This window comes from Dipodomys merriami, unplaced genomic scaffold (assembly GCF_024711535.1).
Source record: "Dipodomys merriami isolate MVZ:Mamm:240054 unplaced genomic scaffold, mDipMer1.0.p SCAF_75, whole genome shotgun sequence".
Taxonomy (NCBI): domain Eukaryota; kingdom Metazoa; phylum Chordata; class Mammalia; order Rodentia; family Heteromyidae; genus Dipodomys; species Dipodomys merriami.
Window position 1 is genome coordinate 164,820 of NW_027206346.1, and position 9,791 is coordinate 174,610.

The window sequence follows — 9,791 nt, forward strand, 5'->3', positions numbered from 1 at the left end:
CTATTTGTTATTATTAAGTAGTTGTCCATAAGGGATATCAATTCCAGAAATTAAGTTATGAGTATAATTCATCTTGGTTAATGTCACTACTCTTCTAAAATAAAATGAATTGAAAAGAATATGTAAAAGCTCATTTTACAAGACCAGTATTAACCAAATACCAAAGCCATTCAAACAAGAGACAGATGAATATCCTGGATATTAAAAAAAAAAAAACAGGAAAACCTCAGCAAAATACTAACAAAATAAGTGTCACAATACAGTAGAAGCAGGTCATTCAATATGGTCAACCTAGATTTGTCAGAGATGCGGGCAAGTTCAATAGACACAAAGAAGTGTTATAAACTCCATGTTGAGAGTGAAGGACAAAAAACACATAGTTGTCACAACAGAGAAAAAGCATTGGACAAAAATCATCATATTTTCATGATAATATCTCAAAAATAGATATAAAGGGAATACAGTTCAATGAGAAAAAGTCCATATTGGACAAGGTGAGAGCTAACTTAAGGAGGCTGAAAGCTTTTTCATTAAGTTTCTTTTCTTTTCTCTTCTCTTCTTTTCTTTTTTTCTGAGAACAGGAACAAGATAAAGATCTCCACTGATGTAGCTTCAATTCAACATAATACTGGTTGTCCTACCTTAGGCTTTAAGTCAGGAGAAAATAAATAAAAATAAACAAAAATCAAGCTATAAAATAAATTTTTGACAATAACAAAAGAACTGTTTAATATAGAGCTGAGAGGATGAAATAAGCATATCTTTAATCATTGGTTATTTGTGTTTTGATCTCATCACTATTAAAATTTTAAGGTGAGAAACACTGAGCACTGTGGTATATATAATGCACTCTAGAAGTTGAGGCAGGAAGATACAAAGTCTAAAGTCAGCCTTGGCCTTGGACCAACAACAGTGTTACTAACATTACAATTATTTCCATAATTTTTTTTTTAGAGGGGCTTCCTTTCTTTTTTTTTTTAATTTAATTTAATTTAATTTGAGAACATACTGTACAGAGGGGTTACATTTACATGGGCAGGATAATGCATACATTTCTTACCAAGCATTGCAGCCTCCTCTTGGTTTACACTTCACCTCCCTTCCCAGCCTCTCCCCTCCCCCCACCCAATTTTACCCCCCTCCCCCCCCACACCGACATTGTAAAGTTGGTTTTGACATGACATTTTGTACTTCTCATTGTTGCAACAGGTCCACCTGAATCCTTAAACGACTTGTTTGTCCCCATCTCCTCCACATGTTATACTGACATCAAATATAGTGAAAGCGGGGGTTACACTGTGGGGGAGGGACATACAAAGCAACAAAGAAATAATCTTATAAATGCATTAGAAACACATGTATGAAAGAAACGAAAACATTAAAATACATATTTAAGGGTTCATTTTCCTAACATCACATTATCTGACCTTTTCCGCTTGACTCATACCTATACTAGATATTGCAAATAAGGGAAACCATGGGACCTATGCTTCTTTGGGCCTGGCTTACTTCACTTAATATAATTTTTTCCAAACCTTTCCATTTCCTAACAAATGGGGAAATGTCATTCTTTCTGATGGAGGCATAGAATTCCATTGTGTATATATACCACATTTTCTTGATCCATTCATCTACTGAGGGGCATCTGGGTTGGTTCCATATCTTAGCTATGGTAAATAATGCTGCAATAAACATAGTTGTGGTGGTAGCTTTAGTGTGGTCTTGTTTGTAAACATTTGGGTAAATGCCCAAAAGTGGGATTGCTGGATCATAGGGGAGATCTATGTGAAGTCTTTTGAGGACCCTCCATACTGCTTTCTAAAGTGGTTGAACAAGTTTACATTCCCACCAACAATGAAGTAAGGTTCCTTTCTGTCCACATCCCCTCCAGCATCTGTTGTTGTAAGAGTTCTTGATTTTTGCTGTTCTAACTGGAGTGAGGTGATATCTCAACGTTGTTTTGATTTGCATTTCTTTTATGGCTAGGGATGTTGAACATTTCTTCATGTGTCTATTGGCAATCCTTCTTTCTTCTTCAGAGAAGCTTCTCTTAAGTCTTTCGCCCACTTATTTATTGGGCAGTTGTTTCTTTGAGGATTTGTTGTTGGGTGGTTTAATTTTCTGAGGTTCAAGTATATTTTAGATATGAGACCCTTGTCCGTTGTATGGCTAGTAAAGATCTTCGCCCAATCGGTGGGCTTTCTATTGATCTTGCTAGCTATGTCATTTGCCCTGCAGAAGCTCTGCAACTTTATGCAATCCCATTTGTCCAACCTTTCTTTGATTTGTTGTGCTTCCGGGTCTCTATTCAGAAAATTTCGGCCTGAGCCAAGGAGACCTAGGGTATCTCATATTCCATCCTGTAATGTTTTCAGAGTGTCTGCTTTGAGTTCAAGATCTTTGATCCATCTGGAGTTGATTCTGGTGCAGGGTGATATATAAGGATCTAGTTTTAGTTTTCTACATGTAGTTAACCAATTTTGCCAGCACCATTTACTGAAGAGGCTGTCTTTCTTCCATTCTATTGTTTTAGCTTCCTTATCGAAGATTAGATGGCTATAGGTCTGTAAGTTCATTTCTGGGTTTTCAATTCTATTCCATTGGTCCTGAGGTCTGTTCTTATGCCAACACCAAGCTGTTTTGATTACTATGGCTTTATAGTACAGTTTGAAATTTGGGATTGATATTCCTCCAGCAGTGTTCTTTCCCTTGAGGAGCGATTTTGCTATTCGGGGTCTTTTATTGTTGATATGAATTTTTGGATTTGCTCTTCTATTTCCTTGAAGAATGAGGGTGGAATTTTGATAGGTATCGCGTTGAATTTGTAGATAGCCTTGGGAAGTATTGCCATTTTCACGATGTTAATCTTGCCGATCCAGGAGCATGGGAGGTTTTGCCATTTTTTAAGTTCTGTGTTGATTTCCTTTCTCAAGATTTTAAAGTTTTCATCATAGAGGTCCTTCACTTCTTTGGTTAAGTTAATTCCTAGGTATTTTATTTTTTGTGGGGCTATTACAAATGGAGTTGCTTTCCTAATTTCAGCCACACTTTTCTCATTGTTGGCATATAGAAAAGCCATTGATTTTGGGGGTTAATTTTATAACCTGCTACTTTGCCAAAGTTTTGAATCAGCTTGAGTAATTTGGGAGTGTAGTTTATGGGATTCTTTAAATACAAGATCATGTCATCTGCAAAGAGGGAGAGTTTTATTTCTTATTTCCCCATTTGGATCCCCTTTATGTCTGCATCTTGACTTATTCCTGTACCTAGGCATTCTAATACTAGATTGAAGAGAATTGGAGAGAGTGGATATCCTTGTCTTGTTCCTGAGTTAAGAGGAAATGGCTTTAGTTTTTCACCATTGAGTATAATGCTGGCTGTAGGTTTGTCATATACAGCCTTTATTTTATTGAGGAATGATCCATGGATTCGTAATTTTTCCAGAACCTTCATCATAAAGGGGTGTTGGATCTTGTCGAATGCTCTTTCTGCATCTATTGAGATAACCAAGTGGTTCTTATTCTTGCTCCTGTTGATGTGATGAATAATATTAATTGATTTGCGTATATTAAACCAGCTTTGCATCCCTGAAATGAATCCTGTTTGTTCATGGTCTTTGATTTTTTGGATGAATTGTTGAAGTCGATTGGCCAAAATTTTGTTGAGAAGTTTTACATCAATGTTCATCAAAGAAATGGGTCTATAGTTCCTTTCTTTGATGTGTCCCTGCCTGGTTTTGGGATGAGGGTTATGATGGCTTCATAGAATGTGTTCGGTAGTGAGCTTTCTCTTTCAATTTCATTGAAGAGTTGGAGGAGAATTGGTGTGAGCTCTCCTTTGAAGGCCTTGTAAAATTCCGCTGTAAAATCATCTGGTCCTGGACTTTTCTTAGCTGGGAGGTCTCTTATTGCTGTTTCTATTTCAATGCTTGATATGGGCCTGTCAAGCTGGTTTAACTCATCTTGGTTTAGTTTTGGCATGTCAATATTTGCTAGGAAAAGGTCCATTTCTTCCAAGTTGTCAAACTTATTAGCATAAAGTTTGAGAAGTATTCCCTTATAATGTTCTGAATCTTGGTTGTTTCCGTGGGGATGTTTCCATTCTCATCTCTGAGTTTATTAATTTGGGTGTGTTCTCTCCTTTTTCTGATAAGGTTTGCTAAGGGTCTGTCAATTTTTTAAAGTTTTTCGAAGAACCAACTCTTTGTTTTGTTGATTCTTTCTATAGTTTTTTTTGGATTCTAATTCACTTAATTCTGATTTAATTTTGATTATTTCTTTCCGGCTACTGGATTGGGGTTTATCTTGCTGCTCTTTTTCAAGGAGGTTTAGATGTGTCATTAAATTGTTAGTTTCCGATCTCTCCAATTTGTTGATGTAGGAGCTCAGAGCTATAAACTTGCCTCTGAGTACTGCCTTTGCTGTGTCCCAGAGGAGCTGGTAATTTGTGTGTTCATTTTTGTTGAATAGCATGAACATTTGAATTTCCTTTCTAATCTCTTCCATGACCCACTCATGATTCAACAGTGTGTTGTTCAGCCTCCATGTGATACCGGACTTTGGTGGCTTTTGGTCTTGAGTTCTAATTTTATTCCCTTGTGGTCAGAGAGAATCCAAGGTATAACTTCAATGTTTCTGAATTTAGACAAGTTTGCTTTGTGGCCTAAAATGTGGTCTATTTTAGAAAACGTTCCATGTGCTGCTGAGAAGAACGTGTATTCCAATGCTGCTGGGTGAAATGTTCGGTAAATGTCTGTTAAGTCTAGTTGATCTATTCAGCTGTTTAGATCTGCGGTTTCTCTGTTGAGTTTTTGCCGAGTTGATCTGTCTAGTGTGGAGAGTGGTGTGTTAAAATCCCCAACAATTAATGTCTTTGGATCTATATGGGATTTGAGGGAAAGTAGTGTTTCTTTGATAAATTTGGGTGCTCCATTGTTTGGCGAATAGATATTTAGAATTGTAATATCCTCCTGAAGGAGAGATCCTTTAATTAGTATGTAGCGACCTTCTTTATCTCTTCTCACGAATTTTAATTTTAAGTCTATTTTATCTGATATTAGGATTGCAACTCCCTCCTGTTTATGAGGGCCTTTTGCTTCGTAGATTTTTTTCCAGCCTTTAACATTGAAAATGTGTTTGTTTTTACGGGCAAGATGTGAATCCTGCAGGCAGCAGATAGAAGGGTCTTGTTTTTTAATCCAACTAGACAGTCTATGTTGCTTAATTGGAGAGTTCAGTCCGTTAACGTTAAGAGATAGGACTGAGAGGTATTTGGGAGTTCCTGCCATGTTAACCACCTTCTTGGGAGCTGTGAAAACAGGGTTCTTCCTAAAGTTCTTGGATTCTCAGTTTGGGTGCAGTTTCTTGGCCTTTGTTGCGGTTTTGTTGGTTTTCTATGTGTAGGACATCTTTAAGAATCTTTTGTAGGGCTGGTTTGGTGGAGATGTATTTTTTCAATTTTTCTTTGCTATGGAAGGTTTTTATTTGGCCTTCAGTTATGAAGGAGAGTTTAGCTGGGTACAGTATTCTTGGTTGATAGTTGTTTGTTTTTAGGGCATGGCATACGTCATTCCAGGCTCTTCTTGCTTTGATTGTCTCTGCTGAGAAATCTGAGGTAATTCCAATTGGTTTCCCTTTATAGGTGATTACCCTTTTCTCCTTGACAGCTTTAAGGATCTTTTCCTTGGTCTGGGTTGATCCTGTGTGGATTATAATGTGATGGTGGGATGTCCTATTCTGGTCTTGTCTATTTGGGGTTCTAAAAGCTTCTTGTATCTGAATAGGCCTATCTTTTTGTATGTTTGGGAAGTTCTCTGCTAGGATCCTGTTAAACAAATTTCCTAGACCATTAACTTCTGTTTCTAGGTGCTCCTCTACACCCATTATCCTTAGATTGGGCCTTCTGATGGTGTCTTCCAGGTGTTGGATAGACCTATCATATTTCTTGGACTTGTCTTGGATGGTTGTATGTTCTTTCTCTATAATATCTAGGCTGTCTTCCATCCCTGAGATTCGATCTTCTGCATGGTCTAACCTGCTGTCAAGACTCTCTACTTTGTTTTCTATCTCTTTTCCTTCTAATTCGTCAGCTTTGATGGTTTCAAGTTCTTTGTTGAAGCTCTGTTTTAGGTCTTGTATGAATTTCTTTACTTCCTTAATTTGGTGTTCTCTGTTTGTTCTCAAATCACTTAGTTGATTGGTTATGGTTTCTTTGGACTCCCATTCCTTCTGTTGGGTTTCATTCAGCATTCCCTTTGTGGTCTCCCTGACTTCCTTCAGCTCTTTGTTAATGGATTCCATGAATGCCTTCAGTGATCTTTGTGTATTCTCTACCTGGTCTCTCAATTCCTGAATTACTCTTTGATTAGCTTCCTCCCGTTTGTGGGATTCCTGCAGTTCCCTTTCTTCCCGTTCGTGGGATTCCTGCAGTTCTCTTTGAGTGTTCTCTGCCTGCTCACGCCATTCCTCCCTTTCTCTTTGAGTATTCTCAAGTTGTTCACGCAAATCCTGTATCAGTTTTTGAGTAGCTTCCTCACGCTTATGATATTCCTGTGTAAACTTCTGGGATGCCTCCTCTCTCTCCCTATCAATCTCATACAGAGTCCTTTGTACATTGTCAAACTTCTCATTTATCATGTTTGCTATTAGTGTTTGTAGAGCTATTTGGGAACTCTCCTCTGGATTATTCTTTATCTGTTCTGTCCCCTGATTATCAAGATTGGGAATTGAGATAGCCGAATTTGCCATTTTTCTTGTGTTTTTCCGGCTTACTCGGCCCATTTGAGATGAAGATTGCAACAGTTTTGTGCTAGAACACTATCTTAAGGCAACCATCAACCAAAGTTTGCGTTTGTACAGTCAATAGTCTACAGATACAATCTAGTTCAACAGATACATCTATTCAACATCAAACAACTATATGTTAAAGGACTTCGAACTGCAGAAAAGAATTTGGAAAACCAGAAATTATTAGGATTAGGGAGAGATGTGGGTAAAAAATAGGAATAGATTGGTGTGGGGAGGCACAGGGAGAGTTAAATATGTCCTAATCACAATGCAGGAAATGGGTTGGGTAGGATGCAAGTAGAGAGAGAGAGAGAAAAAGAAGAGACGGAAAGGGGAATGAAGAGAGACCAGAAAAAAACATAGAAACGTAAAAATTAATGTTATTATAGAGGTTAAAAGACCGTCAATTTAGAGAGGAATGTGAATATGTTCCGAGAAGGGGAGGGACATAGAGGAGATGTGAAAAACTTTAAGGATGGGAAAGGGAGAAGAAAAGATCAGAAGTTCAGTAGAGCTAGACAAAAAACAAAAAGATAATTAAGAAAGAAAGAAAAAGAGAAAGAAGACAAGAAAAGAAAGGAAAACGCTCATTCACATATTCCTAAAATAAAAATTATAAGATGAGAAAAAAAAAGTTACTGGACAACAATTATTTTTTCAGAAGAGGCAAAAATTAAAGATTAATAAAAGTTTTAGAAGGGAAAAAATTTATATATATATATATATATATATATATATATATATATATATATATATATATATATGGTAACAAAAAACAAAAAACAAGCAAAAAAAAGAAAAGAAGAAGAAGAAAAAAAAAGAAAAAGAGAAAAAGAAATAAAAGTCTTTTCATTTTTTGGGGGGCGGGGAGGAGTGGGAAGAATCCTGTATCTCCCTTTTGTCTGTAACCAGTCTCTTGTTGGAGTCTCTGGTCAGCTTGAGGTCCTGTGGCTTGATTGGTTTCTTAAGTCGGTTGGTTGGAAGAGGCAGAAAAATGCTCTGCTTTACCCAAGATTTTGAGATCCCCCTCCCAGATTAGTTTTCTGGGAGGGTGATCTGCTTTGAGAATCACAAAAGAGGGGGATGTGGTGATGAGGCTAGGTTCTGGGTAGAGTTGAGGCCTTTCAACAAACAGTAGCTTTTCCCTGGGGCTATTTTGTGATAAAGCTCACAGCGCCCAGCCTGGAGCCATTCTCAGGGTTTCTGTTGTTCAATTGATTGTGGTGGCTGCTACAGGGAGGGGCAGCCTGTGGCTCTGGTTACCCAGTGAGGCAGGGCACTCCAATGGCTGGCGCCTGAGCTGGGTGACTTTTCCCTGGATGGAGCTGAGTCTGGCAGGTCACTTCGCCATTAAGTTCTTGTGACCTGCTAAATGACTCGTTTTATTCCAAGGCCTGAGCTGGAGCTAGCAGCTCCTCCGAGCTTTGTCGGTATCCAAGATGGAGATCACCGGTGTTGGGGGGGTGAGGGATGGCCTTCCCTCCTCTGCTCCCTGAGAAGGAGAGGACTTTGGGCTTGTACTCACGCCGAGTCTTGGATCCTGGGTCGTCTCTGGTCTGCAAACAGCAGGATGAAGATGTCCGCTCCTTGTCGTTTCTTGTTGGTGTTGAGTAGAATCCGCTCGTCCGCTGCATCTGGCTCCTTCGTCCTGGATTCTCTGTGTCTCAGGTATGACACCGCGGCGGTGGTGGCCGCTACGACCCTGCCGCCGCAGCGGCAGCTGATGTGTTTCCTTGGCTTCCCCTCTCTTGTCTAACTCTCTGTCCTGTGATGGCACACTTGGTGTGATTCTCTGGCTTAGGACTGTTCACTGGAACTCTAAAACTGCTTTCTATGCGAGAGCTTGTTCAGATTCCAGCTTCTCCTCTGCCATCTTCCCGGAACTCCTTATTTCCATAATTTATAATATGTGTAGTATGCCATTTTGTTTTAGATCACTAAGAATATTAGAGCATAACTGTATTTATTATAAATGTGTATATCTTTTGACCCTAAAACAAAACTTTCTGCCTTAGTCTTTTAAAATAATATAAAATTGTAAAGTATATATATAGAAGTGTTATTGTTGCTAATGTTTTATCCTCCTCCTCCTCCTCCTCCTCCTCATCATCATCATTATCATCATCATTTTGGTAATTTTGAGACAGAAATTTGTTATGTAGTGTAAGCTGACATCATTATAATTCTCATGTCTTAGCATCTTGTATAAAAGTTTATGTACCATCATGCTCCAATTTTAAACAATTGTAATGATAAATTATAGATATTATAGATGTATAATACTTAATAATTTATTGAAATTATAATTATTCTCCTAAAATTACATTAAAGGATCTGATAAGGAATATTCTTTCAAAGCATTATATATATATATATATGTATATATATATATGTATATATATATATATATGTATATATATATGGGCCCATATATAGGCCCATATGTCTTGAAAAATACTTTTTTCTGGGTCTTTAATTTTAAGAAATATGAATTTGGGTTTCAATTTTCTTTTGGAGACAACAAGCATCCAACTATAGTACCTATTTCACAGTTGCACTCAATATACCTACTAGACTCAATCTGCCCACACATCCCTATTTCACCTCTAACCACAGCGCCCTCTTCCTGACATTCTTTTCCACTGAGGATGTATCCTCTTCTTCCTGCTAGTATTCTATTCAGTTGAATAAACACTTTATTCAGTTAACTCAAATGTGTAAGCACTTGCAAAAGTAAAACGTAGAGAAAGGAATAAAAAAATCAGTTATTTAGATACTTATAATCAGAACTTTGTCTCTTAAAACTAAAAAATATTTTATATTAAGTATAAACTCATGAGTCACAATTAAAGTCTGTATCAATTGTATGTTGTAAAAATACACATATTATAGAATTCATAAGATGTGTGTAAACTTTTCCTGCATACTATTCAATAATATATATTGATAAACCTAAAAATCTATGATGGTTTTCATTTTTGTTGTAATGCATGAATGAATTCAGGA